Consider the following 18,564-nt stretch of genomic DNA (forward strand, 5'->3'; position numbering starts at 1 on the left):
GCCAAACACATTGTAATTGGTGGTGGCAACAGGTGGGTAGATTACCGCTGAGCAGCAAAAACTTTGCAACAGGTTTCAGATGTTCTTGGTGACATCGTGAAATCTGGTAGTCTTTGTTAGTTTAGACACAGGTGTGGGCAATGGATGGACTAAAACTAGCCCAAGATAATTTAGCTCTGGTCTTCAACATTTAAACTGCCTATAAATCTGAAATTCAGTCTACTGGCCTTGTAGAATCGTTAGCATAGGTATATCTCCCTTCCCCTATCTCTTGCTGTCTCTGTCTTTTTCCTCTTTGGGAACTTCATTTCGTACAAGCAATAGCCATGGTAATATCCAGTACCCTTTACCTCCCTGACTAACAACTCATATCAGGGTAACCTACTCCTGGTACTGGAATTAACTTTACAGTTAATTTGCTTTGGGGGAATGTCTTTGTCTACCCATTTGGAATATCTTCTTTTAAAACTGTTACTGTTTTCCAGATCTGTAAGACAGTCAGAGGCTGCAGAGGGTGGGCAGCACCTCCACAGGCCCACTGCTGTCCTTTCTAAGTCAGTTGATCTCAGGAGCTGGCAGCTTAGGAGATACAAAAGGAAAATGATGGCAAGGCCCAGCCCAACAAGAAAAGACTCTCAGTCGCCCTCAAATGATCAGTCTGTAGCACTGTCACCAAGGACCTAGATAGCATTGATTGTTTTGCTCTGGTTGCCATGACAATCAGGGCCAAAGCTCAAGGGAGCATCCTGTTATTCCCAGAGGAAAAAGCTGCTACATGACAGTCATGCTTTTTCTCAAGGCTAGAAATGGCTTTCTCTAACTTTTCTGCCTGGAAAATCTATAATCCTTCAAGATGCAAGCCAAATGCCACTTCCTTTCCTAAAACATCTCTATCCATATCAAAAAACCCCAAGATTTTGTTCTCCTATAGTTCAACACTGGTGATTACTTTTATCAAACATTCTCTTGTATTCCAGTGGTTATCCTTTGCCTTCCAGTTAGAAAAGCTCCTTGATGATCCATCACTAAGTGGTAGAAACATGGAGCTAAATAACAGCTGTCTTGTCCTTGAGGTATTCACACTTTCATGAGGATGTCTATGCTCCATAGTTAACATCATGGCATGAGAAACTTCAAAGGACCAAAACAGTAGTGAACCCTACCTTGCATGAATATGAGTATATTTGAGTGAAGGAAGAAAAATATTGATATGCCACCTAACATTCTGATCGTCCGTGTGTGCCTTTCTTCCATTAAGCTGTCCTGGAGAACAGGAGGGAGAATTATTCTCTCTCAGTGTTGATCTTACCCAGGTTTAAGCTTCAGGGCTAAATAACTGGACTATGTTTCTTGGAAACATGTAACTTAGAACTTACATTCTGGGCAACTTGGTTATTAATTAAACAGAAATAACATATAGCCTGTAATAGTTATTTTCTACCATATACATGGAAAAGCAGAATCCAATTTCAGACATAGAAACAATGAAGTGCAGAGAAAAGAGCATAACAGTTCTGAGTCCAGGCTGCTCTTCCATCTGCCTCAAGCCTCCAAAGGCCAACCACACATCTTGCCCTTGGGTTTTATTTGCTAACCAATATGTTCTTTTATTAAATCGTAGTCTGCATAAATTCTGGCTTCTGGTGATCCCTATTAACTACATCCAAACAACCTCTAACTCTGATAGCTGTGCCTTGAGTAATAAATAAAAGCTTATCAGCTATATGGATGGACAGAGTTGTGCACGCCAACACAGAAGAATATGGCCAAAAAGCATCGGAATGTGGTTAACGTTTGAGAAACAAGCATATCAAGTAGCTAAATCATATATTGAGCGAGGGGATTGTTTTGCCTTATCAAAGGTAAAGATAAATACCTTATTAAAGGGTTTGAAATTTAGATGAACAGTAGTAGAAAGAGAACATGGAAAAATTCCCAACCCAGATGTCAGGTTGGACACCTGCCAGTCATACTGTGGCTTTATATAACATTCCTCTTCTTTGTTCTCTTCCTAGAAATAACAATAACTGTAATGACACCAATTATCAGTAACTAACATGTATTTAGTACTAACTTTGTGCCGTAGAGCATGCTAATCATTTTAGACTTATTATCTGATTCCTTTCTTGTGTGAGCCCTATGTTAGGGACTATCATTATCCTCATTGTGTTGAGAACGTTGAAACACAGATCGATGAACTTACTCAAAGCCACGTAGAAAATGATTGACCCAGGCTATCCAAAAAAGCAGAGTTTGAGCATGAAACCAATCATGTCACTTTACTCCCAGAATTACAGATCCCTAACAACTAGAAGTTGTCCATGGATTTAAAACCCTAAATTGAATAGACCATCGCAAATGCCTTTGCTTAATAAGCAGAAACCCGTATTTATCATCACTTCAAGGTGCTTCCAGAAACAGATTCACAGCACTGACTGCACAGATGTCTACTCATCAATTTAATTGCCACAGGTTTGGTTTAGTGACTGAATATAATTTAAGCGCAGATACAATTTAAGCATTGTTTTTACAATTACTTTAAAAAACACAACTTTAAGACTTTTCATGGTACAGATACCCATTCAAAGGACAGAACATAGTTGGTACTCTGGGGGTCATGAACTGATTAAACATTCTTGGCCTCCAAATTCTTATTCACTTTCAGTAACCATTGTGTCTTCATCGGCTTTTCTTCTCAAGTTTCCCAAACACCTGTCCATCCTTAGCTGTTCATTCTATCCAGTAACTTACTTAGTAAACACTTTATGATCTTGCATCCTGTAGCTGTCGCTGGCTTATTCCAGGTTCCAGAGAGATATTCTACCCTGATCCCTCACTTTCATGAATTATTTTTCAAGCACTGTTATTAAGCACAGTAAAAACAAACAAACAAATGAACAACAGCAACAAAAAACAAAACAACAACAACAAAAACTACATTAAATAAAGAAACAACTACTATAGTTTTCTGTTGTTGCTTGTATTGGGCTCCTTTGGGGGCCCGCCACCCTTGGAAACTTTTACTTAATTATAAATGTCCGGCCTTAGCTTGGATTGTTGTTAGCCAGCTTTACTTAGTGTAAATTATCTTATCTAGCTTTTGCCTTTGGGTATTTTACCTTTTCTTACTTCTGTAAATCTTACTTTCACTACATTGCTGGTTGTGTAGCTGGGTGGCTGGCCCCTGATGTCCTCCCCTTTCTCTGGCTCCTTCTTTCTTCTCCTCCTCCCAGATTTCTCCTTCTATATAGTCTCTCTGCCTGCCAGCCCCACCTAGCCTTTCTCCTGTCTTGCTATTGGCCATTCAGTTCTTTATTAGACCATCAGGTGTCTTAGACAGGCACAGTAAACACAGCTTCACAGAGTTAAACAAAAACAACATAACAAAAATAACACACCTCAAAATAATATTCCCCAACAGTTTTCTCTGACACTCATCATCCATACTGAAAACAGCTTTCCCTTAAGGCTAAGAAGACTGGAGATAGACCATCTTGTTCATGCACATGCACACATACACAAACACACATAAGTGTGCATATGCACACATGCACATATACATGTGTGTGCAGGTAACATTGCTCTCTAGTGTCTCTTTCTAAGGTTTATACATACAATCCTTTCATCCAAGAGTTTACTTACAAATGTCAGGCTGCCATTTAATCATCAAATTTGGAAAGCTGAGCCAGTTTCTAGACACCTGCATCTCTGCATACAGCTTCCCAAGACCTAAAAACCTATCATTTTACATTTAATGCTCTTTTATGACCTAGATATTCTGACCATGAGTAATACGGTATCTACAATCTTATCTTCAATTTCAGTAACAATAAGAGCTCCAAAACATTTATAAAAGAATAAACCTCCTGCTAGCCATAAATATTCTAACCTTGATATTCTAACCTAACTCCCCTTGGCACACAAGTACAATTGACACAAGAAATGGGCATAGCCAATTAAGTAGGAGATAAAGATTTGTGTTCAGAATACACGAAGAAATATTACACTCAATAATACAAAGAACGATAATAATACAGACAAATCAGTAAGAAGTAATACGGAAGGCAAGTATGGAGATAGACAGCTGCTTTCTGGTAACATTTGAAGTACTATAAACCTGATCAAGAGAGATCATAGGCTCTATGGGGAAACACATTGCTAACATTTACTAAATGATCATGTTATAAAAACTGCCTTTTAAACATTCATGTTTGTGTTCATAGATTAATGCTGTGCTCAATCTTCTTCAGAGACACTTCTTAGAGCCGAGGCAGCAGTTACTACAAAGTCTCATAATTGCTCCAAGTACTAAGAAGAAGGTAACAGTGGCTTGAGTGGTCAGCCATAAACAAAAAATAATAAAAACATGTATTATCCCTTCCAAGGCTCAGAGAACACCACAGAAGGAGGAGCAGAAAGAATGTAAGAGCCAGAGGATGGAGAGATCTTTGGCACAAAGATGTCTTATTGACGTCACAGCCATTGCACTGGTTAATCCACCTCAGTTCATGTTAACAACAGGAGAGACCTGCACAAGACTAAGACCAACACTTCATCGTGGACAGGGGAGTGGCCTCTAAGGGTCCACCTGCCTTAGGGACTATTGGCAATTAACATTTGTGGTGGGAGGAACAACAAACAACGGAAGTGATGTAATCACTGATAAGTTGCCCCTGCTCTAGTACATAACCTCCCACCAATGCTTGCCCAAGAAACTCTAAATAAACCCCATGAGCCACATACAAAAAGAAGGCACAAAATTATCAGGGAGACTTATTGGAAGGAAGAAGGATTTCAGCAGGGATGAGAGAGGGTAAGGAGATTAAAAGTGACTATTCATTACCTATATGCATGAGCTGTCAGATAATTTTTTAAAAGTTTCAAGAACAAAGACATTTCATCAAATAGAGTGTTTAAACACTCACCACCCATTAGGTAGATGCACATTAAAACCATAATTATCTACCAACTAATGTTATTAGAATAACTAAAGTACAATGCAGAGGAACTGTATTTTTTTATACTGTTCTTCACCACATAAAACAATGAAATCATTTTGGAAAACAACTTGGCGGTCTCCTACAATGTTATGTGTGCACTGCCTGCATGATCCAGACGTTCTGTTCCCGAGTGTTTGTCACCTCTCCTTTCAGAATGAAAATTTGTGTTCCCACAGAGACTCAGACCATCCAAGCTCCTCGTAGCTTTATTAAAGTATTCCCAAACCAAAAGTTCACCAAGAGGTGGTGGTGGTTTGAATGAAACTGTCTTCCATGGGCTCATGCATTTGGTTACTTGGTCTCCAATTGGCGGGGACAACATGACATGGAGCCTTGCTGAAAAAAATATAAAACTCAGAGTGGGCTTTGAGAGTTTATAGTCACGGCCCTCTTCCAGTTCCCTTTGTTTGCTATATGTGTTTGAAAAATGTGGTCAGCTTCCTGATCCTGTCACTGCTTTGCCATGTTGTCCCTGATGTTATGAGCGCTCCCTCTTGAAGAAACGTAAGCCCAAATAAGCACTCTTCCTTAAGTTGCTTCTGGTCTTGGTATTTTATCACAGCAACAGATGCAGTGGTAAATCAATCAATAAAGAGTGATATGGAGAGTCAGTGCACTACTACTCAGCGACATAAAGGATTGCGTAGACTACTCAGATATAACAAAATGAATGAATAGTCCAAGTAATACCCGTGAATTGAAAGAGCCATACACGAAAGAGTACCCTTCTGGAAAGTTGAAGAAAATGAAAACCAATCTGTGGTCTCAGAAAGTTGAGTAATGGTTGCATGGAGGCGTAATGAAGGAGTAAGGAGGGCAAGGAAGAAGGAGGTTACAAAGAAGCGTCGTCGTAAAACATGTGGAAGGTGCTAGAGATGGTTGCTATATTCCACAAGACCATTCAAAGGCCACCGGACTTAGGTCTACCTCTACCAAACTCTGTATTTCATGCATGTTCAGCAGGCTGTACAGGTTATATGATACAAAACTAGCACACAGAAAAAGCAATAGCAAAATGGAAAATCTTAGCCAGAGATGTGTCTAGGCGGGATAGATTTAAATAGCAACTTGATCAGGAAGAACAGAGTCTCAAGTGCTATCTTGTAATTGCGACTCCACAGTAGTGTCCATGATTTTTCTCACATTTTGACTCTAGAAAATGCCTTCATTAGGACGTCTTTATTCAATACCTTTAGAAACTAGTTCCTCTTGTTGATAACTAGAGAGGTCAAGTTAAACTTGAAAAGTAAGCACATTTTAATGGCTATCTTCAAATTTGAAATTAACCAGGTTACAAGTGATCCCAGCACCTTGATGAAGGGAAATTACTTGTGAAGCCTCCTGAGATGCAATTTAACCAGCTATTTCCAAGAGAGTGATTAGATCGGCTTATCAGCTTCAAGCTCAAAATTAACCATTTTTTTTTAAGATGATTCTTTCCGAACACTCAGAATCAGAAGGGAAAATGTACAATTAACAGAAAGTTTTAGTATTTCTTGTTAGGATGAGATTTGAAAAATGTTAGGTAGAGAAAAGGTGGCTGAAGTTGTTTCTGAAAAGGAGCTTCCATGAAATCAGCCCCAGGAAATAGCTTTATTAGGAGAGAGGACCTCCAAATAATGGATGCCATGACTAGGCCTTGAGGCAGGAGAGCATTCAAAAGGTTTGTGTATTGTATCAGAGGCAGCGTGAAGCAGCCTTAAAGGGAAGGAAAGGTCTTCTTTTAAAATGGAGAGAAGAGATATGTGTCTTTAAATAGAAGTAAGAAAGATGCCAGTCATGAACAGGGTGATGCGGGAAGGCTCAGGGGGAGCACCGTCAGAGAAATCCTATAAACAAAGAAAAAGTATCTGGCTTTTACGTCCTTTCATGGAGTGGCAAAAAATTCTACACCACCGTATTTAGCTCAACATGGCTTCTGTGACAAAGACCGTGGAGGAGCAAGTACTGGATAGGACCATAAATTCGAGCTACAGCGTGCCTTGGCTTCTTAACTCTCTGGCTCAGAGAGAGAGAGAGAGAGAGAGAGCTTTGAGGTATTTAGAAGTACAGTATGCCAAGTAGTCTGGCCTCTATTTCTTCCTACAGTACTAAACATGAGTAGCCACCCGTTTTTTTCAGTATGAAATGCTTGCCCTTGTGGGTATAAAAAAAAAAATCACTCTACACCTGTGTCTCTGTAGTTGACCTAAAAGTGTCCCAAATCAAAGGTGATTTTCTAAAGAAGGAATGAGGCCAGCTGTGCACATCTTCATTTTTGTTACTCTTGAGTGAAAGCTTTGAAATATACTGGAAGATTGTGTTACACTGTGCTTTTTAGCAGTTTCAATTAGAATTTGGTTTTGCCTAGCTCACTAAGTACGAATAACTTTTGCTGCTACAGACAAGAGTTCTGAAAGATGGCCAACCCAGGGAGCTATACTTCCAGGGAGCTATTCCAGTTGCATTTCAACATACATGGGCTGCTCAGGCAGTAACTATTAATGCTGAACATATAAGAATAATTTACCATGCAATAACATTATGTGAAAACAATTGTAATGTGAAAATAGAATTAAAAAATTAACTTCTGATTTCCTGGGGACATTTTCCCTAGAACTTTAAAAGAAATTGTGTGTGTGTGTGTGTGTGTGTGTGTGTGTGTGTGTGTGTGTGTGTGTTCACACAGATGACAGATGAGGCCACCCAATACTCTAGACCTCTGAGCCATCACCCAGCCCAGCATTTGATGTTTATTTTGGAAGTATAAAGTTGAATGTACTCTGATTTTATTGTTTTTTTTTTCCAATTGCTAAGTCATCTTCTGTGTCTATCATAATGGTTTGTTTTGCTACTAATCAAGACACAAGTCTTAAGTATTAAAATATTTTTAAACACTTATTTTAGGACCAATTTATGATGTAAAGACTCTACACTATGGAACAGTCTCCCATCACTCACAGTTATACTGACGCTTTGGTCACGAGTCTCCACCATGCACATTCAACTTTCCTGTTTTGTTTTCAGTCACCCTTTGTGTCTACATTGACATGGCAGTCCTCTCCTCTCTAGTCCCCTGAGCAGTGGGTGCAAAACTATTGCAGAAAAGTTGCAGGCTAGAATCCGTTCTTTTTGTTTATCATACTATTATGGATAGCTTTTGCAAGCCTATCGGAAGTGCTGATTTAAGGAAAGGACAATGTGCATTGGGTTGTGCCAGTCCTTCAGCCTCCTTAATTAGAGCAAGTTGTGTGAGGTTTGAGTCGTAAAGGGCTAATCTTGTCAGCTACCCAGTTAGAAATGTGTGCCCCAAATAGGATTCAAGTTACCGATACAAATTGGCTTTCATCGATTAAGAGTGGAAGTGCATATTTGAGAATTTGAGGGGGAAAGTGAGGCATCTGGACTCCTCACTACCCAACAGCGGTTGGTTGGGCTCTGTATCTCTAATTCAGAAGCACTACTTGACAGACAAGAACTGATTGTCACAATTGCTCATGGCTGGCTCATATGTGCTGCTGGTGTGTTAGTCAGGGTTTGCTTTTCACCTGGGGGCATCTTATTCACAAGAATAGCAATGACTCATAGGAACTGGGGGAAGGAAAAGTGACAAATTTTATGAATACCTCTACTTAATGCTCACATAATTAGCAATCTGCCATAAACTTCATTTTCAGGTGACATTTTATTGAGCTCTATTATAAAACGGTGGGTGACAGGAAGGAAGTGGCCTTCAATCATGTTAGAAGTTAAAGAAGACTGAGTGAGTGATTGTGTTAGGCCAAAGAGTTTGACTTGAAGTCTGACTGTGGTATGTATTAACTGTATTTATTTTGGAAACTGTGTAATCTGTTTTAAACGACTTATGATAGTGCAACGCTTTGTTGATGTAAAAACACAAATTTCACCTCAAAGGAAATAAAGTATAGTTTATTCTGGAGCCAAACATTGGCGACCAGGGCCCAGGAATGCAGATTTAGATTTACCCCAGGTCACATGTTCCAATATGTAAGTAGTTTCATGTTTTTTTTTTTAAATAGTAACAGAATAAGTGTTTTAAAACCCATTGATGGAAACACCAAAGGAACAGGTTACAGCCAAGCAGAGAAATTCAGACTACAGGTCTCAGATACCATCTAATAATACTGTTAGCCTTTAATTGGTGGAAAACTAGGGTAATGCTAAGTTAATACATTCCAAAAAGATTATTTTATCTGTTAAGATATTAGGTCAGGCTTTATCTTTTACTGACAGAATGTTAGGGCTGACATGGGGTGGAATAGCCATTTAGGGGACTAAAGATAGCCCAAGATAAATTGTAATTAGGCTGCAACCTAATTACAACCTGCAACATTCCATCCTGTCCACATCACTGAAGTCAATCAGGGTTTGCAGACACAGGGTTTGCCCACACAGTTTCTTTCCAAGAATTCTTGTCCACAGCTTCCTTTATTAATGTCATCCCTTCGAAAACACCCCAATCTAGTCTGCAACTATTATATCATGCTTAGAAGTTAATTACTTATCTACACAGACACATTGGAAGGAAATAGTACAGCCATTGATGGAGCTGGAGATAAGAATGAGCCTACTGATGCCTCATGGTGGGAGTCTGAGGAATGCAAGGAAATAAGGACAAGCAGAATCACGGATTATCGTGGTTTTGAGCTTCATAACCAACAGACTGGCTCAGAACTAAGTGTCTTCTTCAGATAAAATGGATTAGCTGTGACTTTTGTGCCTTGGTCTAGCAAAGGGTGTAATGAAGATGAATGCACTCTAGTCACTGCTGCTTGTTTTAAAATGTAGGCATTCCTAACAACTAAAGAGATCCAAGAACACATCTTGGAAAGTTAAAGACCACCTACGATTACAGAGCCTTCGGGGAAAGCAGTAAAGTTGCCTAGTGGCCAGAACGCTGTTCAGGTGTTTCCTGTCCCTTTATAGCAAAACCCTGGCATTTATGTCTGACCCTGCGTGTCTGCCAGAAGTCAGATCCTGCTGTGCACGGTGGCTCCTGTAATACTCCAGCAAAATCGAACCCCATGTTGTCCTCTGAGTGTTTCAGGAAGTTTTGTGTCTCTGCCTTTGCATGTGGCACATCCCTTCCTCCTGGAATATCGTTCTTCCTGTTTATTACAGGGTATTTTATTTCCCTCATTGTAACTTTAGGTCAAACTCAAGAAATGTTTGTAACACATTGAATTGGAAGATCTAGCAAAAACATTGGTAGTTTCTTTTAGCTCACTGTTCACCACATATTTTTTGTTTGTTTTGATTTGTGTTGTGTAGATTTTTCAGGCCTGGGAGTTGAGTTTAGGGCCAGATGTATATACTATAAGTGCTCTATCACTGGGCTCCATAGCAAAGCCCCAAGAATCTTTTAGAATGGAAAGAAACTATAGCAAGCATTTAACTCAGAATTTAAATTACAGTGGTAAGGAAATAAAGGCTTAGGGACATTTCGTGGCTTTCTAAAACTCCTAGTTGGTTAATGACAAAGTCAGATGGTTTAGCTTTGAGTATTACTTGTAAAGTGCCTCATTGATGAATTTAAGCTATAACAAAATCTTCCCTTGCATGAACAATGAGCATACTGCACATATGTGCAGTGTCTTTTTGCATTTTCCAAGAAGTGGTAGCACTGACTTAGTTTTTATTTTGAGTAGTGAATTTGCTGGTTAATTTTTATTGTCAGCTGGATGTGGGAAGAACAAACCTCAACTGAGGAATTTTTCAGTCAGATTAGCCAATGGGGGCATCTGTGCGGCAATGTCTTGATTGGTAATTCATATGTGGGGCCCAGCCCATTGTGTGTAATACTAATCCTAGGCTATGTGCTGTGGAATAATCCTCTTGGATACTGTAAAGATTTGTCACTGGAACTGGTTTAATAAAATGCTGATTGGCTAGTTATTGGTGAAATTATTAAGGCCACTCCACGTAGTTAAAAGGGAGGTTTATTTTGTGGGGTAACTTACAAATGAAGGGATAGGCTACAGGGTCTGGGGAAGACATAGCACAGTCCAGCAGTGTTCTCTGGAGAACTCTATTTGGTCTACCTCTAGCATCCAGGGTCCGGGAACCAAGAGAAGGTGGCACATCCGGATCTTGAGTCTTCAGGGCCCACTCTTGGCCCTGCCTTGTAGGTGTGACAGTTACCGAAGCCTCAGTGGGGGTTGGAACTTCCAGACCAAAGCTGGAATGGCTACCCACTACAGCTAGTAGCCAGACAGGAAGTATAGGTGGGGTGACCAAACTAGAAATTCTGAGAAAAGGAAGATCAGAGACAGGAGTTGCCAGCCAGACTCAGAGAAAGCAAGATGAGAATGCCGTGTTGAGAAAAGCCTCCAAGCCACATGACTAAACATAGATAAGAATTATAGGTTAATTTAAGTGTAAGACCTTGTTAGTAATAAGCCTGAGCTACTGGCCAGTCATTTATAAGTAATATTAAGCCCCTAAGTGGTTATTCAGGAATTGTGGACAGAAGAGAAACATCCAATTACAGCTATGTAAGAAATAATCTAAGCATGAGCTAGCTAGTGAGTAAGCCTGGAAGTGGCATTCTCTGTGATTCCTTGGCTATGAATTCTCTGGTCATGCTGCATGGAATTACAAGCAGTCCCTGACTTTATTCCTTGTCATGACTTCCTTTACTGCTGGAATGTGACCTGGAAGCATATGATGAAATGAGCCATCTTCTCCTCCATGTTGCTTTGGTCAAAGTGTTTTATCCCAGAGACAGAATGGAAACCAGGGCAGTACACATGTCATCCCATTTTAAATGGAGAAACCCACAGCTCATCACATTCATTCAGTGAGGTGTGACTATTTAGTTCCATTCGTCACGGTGTGACACAGAAATTATCTTACATTGTCAGAGTCTGTAGCAGCATCCCACTCATAGCCACTAACTCAGTTCAGGAAGTGCCAGAAGAGATGAATAATGCTAAGATGGCCATCAGAATTGATGCCTCTCCTTTCCTTGAACAATCAGTCACACAGAAGAGGAGGTAGAGAGCAGCTGGCACCCCTTCAGCTTGCTCTGAACCCCCGAGCAGAGCAGGATGAAACAATGAAAAGGCAAAATAATCCAGCGATCTATGGAAACCAGCAAAACAGTTCCTTTTCCTAGAATTTCCAGTCATGTGCATAGAAAAGGCCTCATTTTCAATTTTCTCTCATGTAAAATTGAAAACTTGCACAGCAATAATTCCAAAAGACTGGCATGGATAATAGGCATTATGCTATGAGCTTGTGGGTATGATTTTATTGAAAAGTATAATCACCTCTGCTAGTTCATATCACTGTCCCCATCTTAATCAGGTTCACAGAAGAAGAGGTGCTGGAGAGGGTGTAAAAAAGCCACACCCTTAGCCACTGTGCTCTACTAAATGCTCCAGATCATATAACTCAAGGGAACTCACCGAGCAGCCTGACAACGTGTTATGAAACTCAGCAAACATGCTGATTTGCAGCATGATCAGGGTGTAATCACTGTTCAGAAGTACGTCAGACAATTGTACAAGATGAAAATATGCCTAGCACACAGCCCCACTCAACAGTGCAGAAGGGAGTGCTTAGGCTCCAGCAAGAAGTCTTCTCTGACAAAACTGCAGTCTTCAAATGTTGCCTCTCCTTTCATACAGTCCAACTTTGTGTCAGAAAATGAGACAATGCACACTGTTCTGTTCCCCTGCAAAGAGGGGAAGAAAAACACGTGTACACATGTGTATATGTGTAAATCATCCTTGTGTGTGTGCATGCACATTATCTTCATGTGTGTGTATGTGTGTGCCTATACCATCTGTGTGTGTATGTATGTGTGTGTGTGTGTGTGTAATGCATCAATGAAATGAAGATGTATTTAAGTAAAGTGATTCAAAGTCCGTATAATTCAGTTCAAAAATCAGAATTGTATGCTCTTCTGTTGGTATTAATGGATTTTTCAGAACCTCTCAACATAGTAACTGACTCTCAGTATGCTGAAACAGTGGTATTACATATTGAGACTGCAGAATTTATCCCTGATGCTTCAGAATTAACTTCCTTCACTATTTATTCAATTACAAGATACAGTCAGGAAAAGGAGTCATCCTGTATATATAGCTCACATTCGATCCCATACTGGTCTGCCAGGCCCTCTAGCACAAGGCAATGATGAGATTGATAAATTATTGATGGGAAATGTGCTGGAGGCCTCAGAATTTCTTAAAAAACATCATGTCAATAGTAAAAGTTTAAAAAAAGGATTTTTCCATAACCTGGCAACAAGCCAAAGAAATAGTAAAGAAATGTCCTACTTATTTTTCTACAATCAAACGCCATTACCAGCAGGATGTAACCCAAAGGGTACTCAGAGGAATGAAATCTGGCAGATGGACGTGTTTCACTTTGCAGAATTTGGAAAATTGAAATATGTACACCACACCATCGATACTTATTCAGGATTTCAATGGGCAACTGCTTTGAGTTCTGAAAAAGCTGATTCTGTAATCACTCATTTGCTAGAAGTTATGGCCATCATGGTTATACCTGCACAAATCAAAACTGGCAATGCTCCATCATATGTCTCTGTTAAAATGAAACAGTTTTTTGCTTATTATAACATAAAGCATATTACAGGTATACTACATAATCCTACAGGTCAAGCAGTTATAGAAACATCAAACAGAACTCTAAAGGATATGCTAAATAAACAGAAAGGGGTAACAAAAACCCCCAGAAATAGAGTGCATAATGCTCTATTAACTTTGAATTTTCTGAATGCCAATGAGAAAGGAACAACAGCTGCAGAGAGACATTGTATAATAGAAAAAAACTACAGAATTAAATCAGCCTATATACTTTAAGGATGTGCTGACCTCAGAATGGAAACCAGGGTATGTATTACGTTGGGGACGAGGTTTTGCTTTTGTTTCTAAGGAGAAGATGAGCTGTGGGCACCATCAAAATTGATAAAGGTTCGATTTGAACAAGAGAGACCTCTTAATTAGAGGAGGTGATAGTTCATCAACCAGCATGAACATCCAATTTAAACTAACTTGTACCAGTAACACATACCTTTTCATTTAATCAGATAATAACTTGCAAAAAAGGAACAACCCTAAAATTAGTCTTGGGGAAAGGTTTTTGTTTTTGTCTTTTAGGAGAATGAAGGTTAAGGAATCTGAAGAACACTGGACAAATGAGACAACTGAAGAAAAGGGACAAATCATGTATCCCAGGAAACAGTACAACGGTGTATGGGTATATATTATCTAAAAAATTTTATGTCTTCCTAAATGTTTGTTTCTGCTTTTCTCTAAAGATTTAACACTATTGGTCTTCTAATAGTCCCAGTTCAATTAAAATTTAAAGCTGACTTTGGAGTTGGAGAATGGCTCTCTCCTTCTTTAAACTCAAGCATGTTGTTAAGAGGGAAATGCAAACTCCCTGTATCATGCCAGAATAAAAGAGCCATCTTCTGCTATGGGACAGGAGAAAAGCCAAATTAATTAAGGGACTATTCTATTACTAATCTCAACTCTTTGATTCTATTCTGATTCTTTAAACTTTTCTTAAAGTATGAATTTTATATCAAAATGTACAAGATTAACATATATAGATATATAGATGTATATACCTTTTAAACTTTGTTAAGATATGAATGGTCATATAGAGTTCTAACTAATTCTAGAAAAAAAGGCTTCAATTAGCTGCATATATATGTCTTTGTGTTTGAGTCTCTTATCAGTTTTCTGCAGGAAATCACGGCCAGGCCTAACATCAACTGAAGTCTCCAGAAAGAAGATGGGGCCCCACAACAACAACAATTCCACGTGGACAATAATAATATCATTAAGCTGACAAACATCATCTACAGATCAGCTTTGAACTACAAGGTGCTCAATGCAATTTTGAGATGACTAGCTGAGATGATCCAGTCTCAAAGACTACTTGAATAAGGACTTGAGATAAACCCTGAACTTTGGCATTATACACAGACTGGATAATGAAGGATATAGTTACCTTTCCTAGAATTTGACAATTAACCTAAAATGTTTCTTTCAGGATAAAGATAACTTCGCCCATACCCAGCAGGAAGCAATTTTAAGAATACAACGCCCACATTCCCAAAGAGGTGGTATGGGGTGGGTGGTTTTTTGGTCTTTTTAATGGTTTTTGGGTCTGGGATAATTTTCATTGTTTAGGGGGGTTGGTTGCAAGTTGTTGTCAAGGGTTAGGAAAAAGGCTGAGCAAAGGAGATTAGATTTAAGGTTCTTGTTTAAAAAAAAGAAAGAAAGAAAAGAAAAGAGAAAGACAATTACTAGTTTTAAATACTTTACATTGGATTGGATTGTTTTATATTGTATACAAATTTGAAATTGATATTGTTAGAAAATGCTATATGTATTCTAATTGTATTCATACCATTCATTTAACAATGTAATGCAATTTTCTGATTCTTGAATGTTATTATTACCAACTATTAGGATATAAAGAAATGAAAGTTAGTAGTTAGACATTACAATAGAACTTGTAGTCATATTAGATATGTTTTAAAAATTGAGCAGATATCGCTTCTCGGCCTTTTGGCTAAGATCAAGTGTAAAAATTGAGCAGATATATTTTAGACAGGTCATCTTCAAACCCTTCAGAGATCTACAGAATATGGCATTTAAAATGTTTTAATAACTTAGAAATTTTTCTTTTTTGAGACATGTCAGCTTTTGGCAGTACCAATCTACTTCAGAGAAAATATGGGCATTGAAGAAACTGCATATGGAGTTAACTTTCATTGTGGCAAAAGTTGGCCACTGGACAACAAAGTATCCTCGAATCAACAGGACAAAATGGACAGACAGAACATGAAACAAAGGACTACTGATTCTTGCCAAAACAAGTGTGGTTATGGCTTTATCAAAAGGCATCTTCTGAGGTCAGGACAATATGGCACCATCCCTGAAGTGGCCTTCGCAATCCAGAAAAGGTACAGTGCCCTTTTCTTCGAAGGCAGCTGAACAGGCAGTGGGCCGATGGCTTCTGTTGTGCAATGGAACAGCAGCTGAAAGCTCACGCCTCTCAATAGTAGACTCGCATTTAATAGAAGGATATGGAGAAGAAGGGGATGCTGAGATGAAGCCATATATACACAGCCAAGAAGAATGGACAGCTGAATTTAAAAACTGTCAACAATTTCCAGAATTTAAAATCCTGAATCATGACAGGACACTAGTGGAATTCAGGTGTTTCTGGTACGTGGACAGCTCTCACCCAATGTGAGGTTGAACTGTTGACCTTGTGTACATCCTACATCACAAATGAGTCTGTCAGATACACTAAGCCCATAGGCCGAAGATGATGCCCCAATATGCAGAGAAACCTCAGGTGACTGTCCAGGCAGCTGGCCGTTTCTGTCAACTCACATTTTTTGGAAGTTGCTTGCATGCACTTCCTGTTTTTATTTTTGTTAGCTAATATTATTTCCTTCTTGGATCTCTGAGGGAGTTGAAGATTAGTTAGTTATAGTTGAAGATTAGTTAGTTATAGTTGAAAATTAATTAGGATAGAAAGTGAATTAGATACATCTTGGATTTATCAAAATAGAATAGATAATGGAATTATTTTCTCTGATTTGTCCAATACAAATGGACTAGACATTGTTTAGGTATTTATTACTTTTATATATTGTATATAGTTATTGTACATTTGTATATAGTTTTTCTTATGTTAGTTATAACCTTTTGCTTTTTTTTCTTTTTATTAAAATAGAAAAGGGGAAATATGGTGGTATTCTAATTGTACTGAAATGTGATTTTGATTGTATGTTAATAAATAAAGTTACCTGGGGGTCAGAGCTATTAGAGCCATAGCAAGAGTGTGGTGGTGGTGGCACACGCCTCTAATCCCAGCACTTAGTAGTAGAGCTAGGTAGATCTCTGTGTGTTCAGGGATACAGCCAGCATTGGAGACATATGCCTTTAAGACCTGGGGGGCTGTACATACAGACAGTGACGAGGCAGTCACATGTTTGGGTTTACAACCAATGAGAAGGCAGAACAAAAGACTATGAAAAGACTTACACACAAGAAATAGGTCTCTTTCGGGAAGCTAGGAGCTCGCAGGAGGAAGGGTAAGATTTTAGCTCTGAGCTCTGACCTCTCGGCTTTCTCTTTTACATTGGTTCTGTATTTCTTATTTAATAAGATGGTTGGTTACATCTACAGAGCAGCCTGACAATGTGTTATGAAACTCAGCAAATATGCTGATTTGCAGCATGATCAGGGTGTAATCACTGTTCAGAAGTACGTCAGACAATTGTACAAGATGAAAATATGCCTAGCACACAGCCTCACTCAACAGTGCAGAAGGGAGTGCTTAGGCTCCAGCAAGAAGTCTTCTCTGACAAAACTGCAGTCTTCAAATGTTGCCTCTCCTTTCATACAGTCCAACTTTGTGTCAGAAAATGAGACAATGCACACTGTTCTGCTCCCCTGCAAAGAGGGGAGGAAAAACACGTGTACACATGTGTATATGTGTAAATCATCCTTGTGTGTGTGCGTGCACATTATCTTCATGTGTGTGTATGTGTGAGCCTATACCATCTGTGTGTGTGTGTGTGTGTGTGTGTGTGTGTGTGTGTGTGTGTGTGTGTAATGCACCAATGAAATGAAATGAAGATGTATACAGGCAAAAGAGAGTTAACTAACACTGAACATTAGCCTTAGGGATAGAGGAAATAGGTCAAGATTGAACTTTAAATTTTAATGTATACAGCAATTTTAATTTAATTTAAGTGCAGTTTAATTTTAATTTAAACTTTAATTTACACAGGAATAAGCTTCTGCTGCTTTTGTGGAAATCCCCTTTGGCTTAGTTATAGAGGTTGCCCACTTCCATCTTAGGTGAAAAGAAGAAGGGGTAAATAAAAACTTGAATTTTGAAATTGAGATTTCTTTAATTTTGCCTAGGTTTCTAGCTTCTGAGTAACTGTGGTTAAACTATTCCCCCCCCCAACCTCATCCATTTATAAATTATGAGGTTAGTCTAGACTAGCTCTATTTTGTACTTGTACTAAAAGTAGATGCAACATCCATGTGCTAAGCAAATATATGAATGCCAAAGACTGCTTAGGTAGAGTGGTTTATTGACTAACTTATAAGTAAACCACAGAAGTAATCATCTACTGCCGCACTTTTAGGAGTTGAAATGTTTAGAATAAATGAGATGGCTCCTGTGCCGGCCAGTTTTATGTCTTGTTGACACAGGCTACAGTCATTTGTGAAGAGAGAGCCTCAACTGAGGAAATGCTCCCACCAGATTGGCCTGTGGTGCATCTTCATTAGTGGTTAAGGTGAGGGGGCCCAGCTTACTGTAAGGGGTGCCATCCCTGGAATGGTGGTCCTGAGTTCTATAAGAAAGCAGGCTTAGCAAGCCATGATGAGGAAGCCATTAAGCAGCATCCTTCCTTCCATGGCCTCTGCATCAGCTCCTGCCATGTTTGAGTTCCTACCCTGACTTCCTACAACTATAAGTTAAAATAGTTTCCTCCCCAGGTCGCTTTTGGTTATGGTGTTTCATTACAGCAATAGAAACCCTA

General features: G+C 39.1%; 1 pseudogene; it reads left to right on the top strand.

Moving 5' to 3' along the window:
- The first annotated feature begins 15,540 nt into the window (after positions 1-15,540).
- LOC143269839 (U2 spliceosomal RNA) lies at positions 15,541-15,708 on the top strand (annotated as a pseudogene).
- The last annotated feature ends 2,856 nt before the right edge of the window (positions 15,709-18,564 follow it).

This window comes from Peromyscus maniculatus, chromosome 20 (assembly GCF_049852395.1).
Source record: "Peromyscus maniculatus bairdii isolate BWxNUB_F1_BW_parent chromosome 20, HU_Pman_BW_mat_3.1, whole genome shotgun sequence".
Taxonomy (NCBI): Eukaryota; Metazoa; Chordata; class Mammalia; order Rodentia; family Cricetidae; genus Peromyscus; species Peromyscus maniculatus.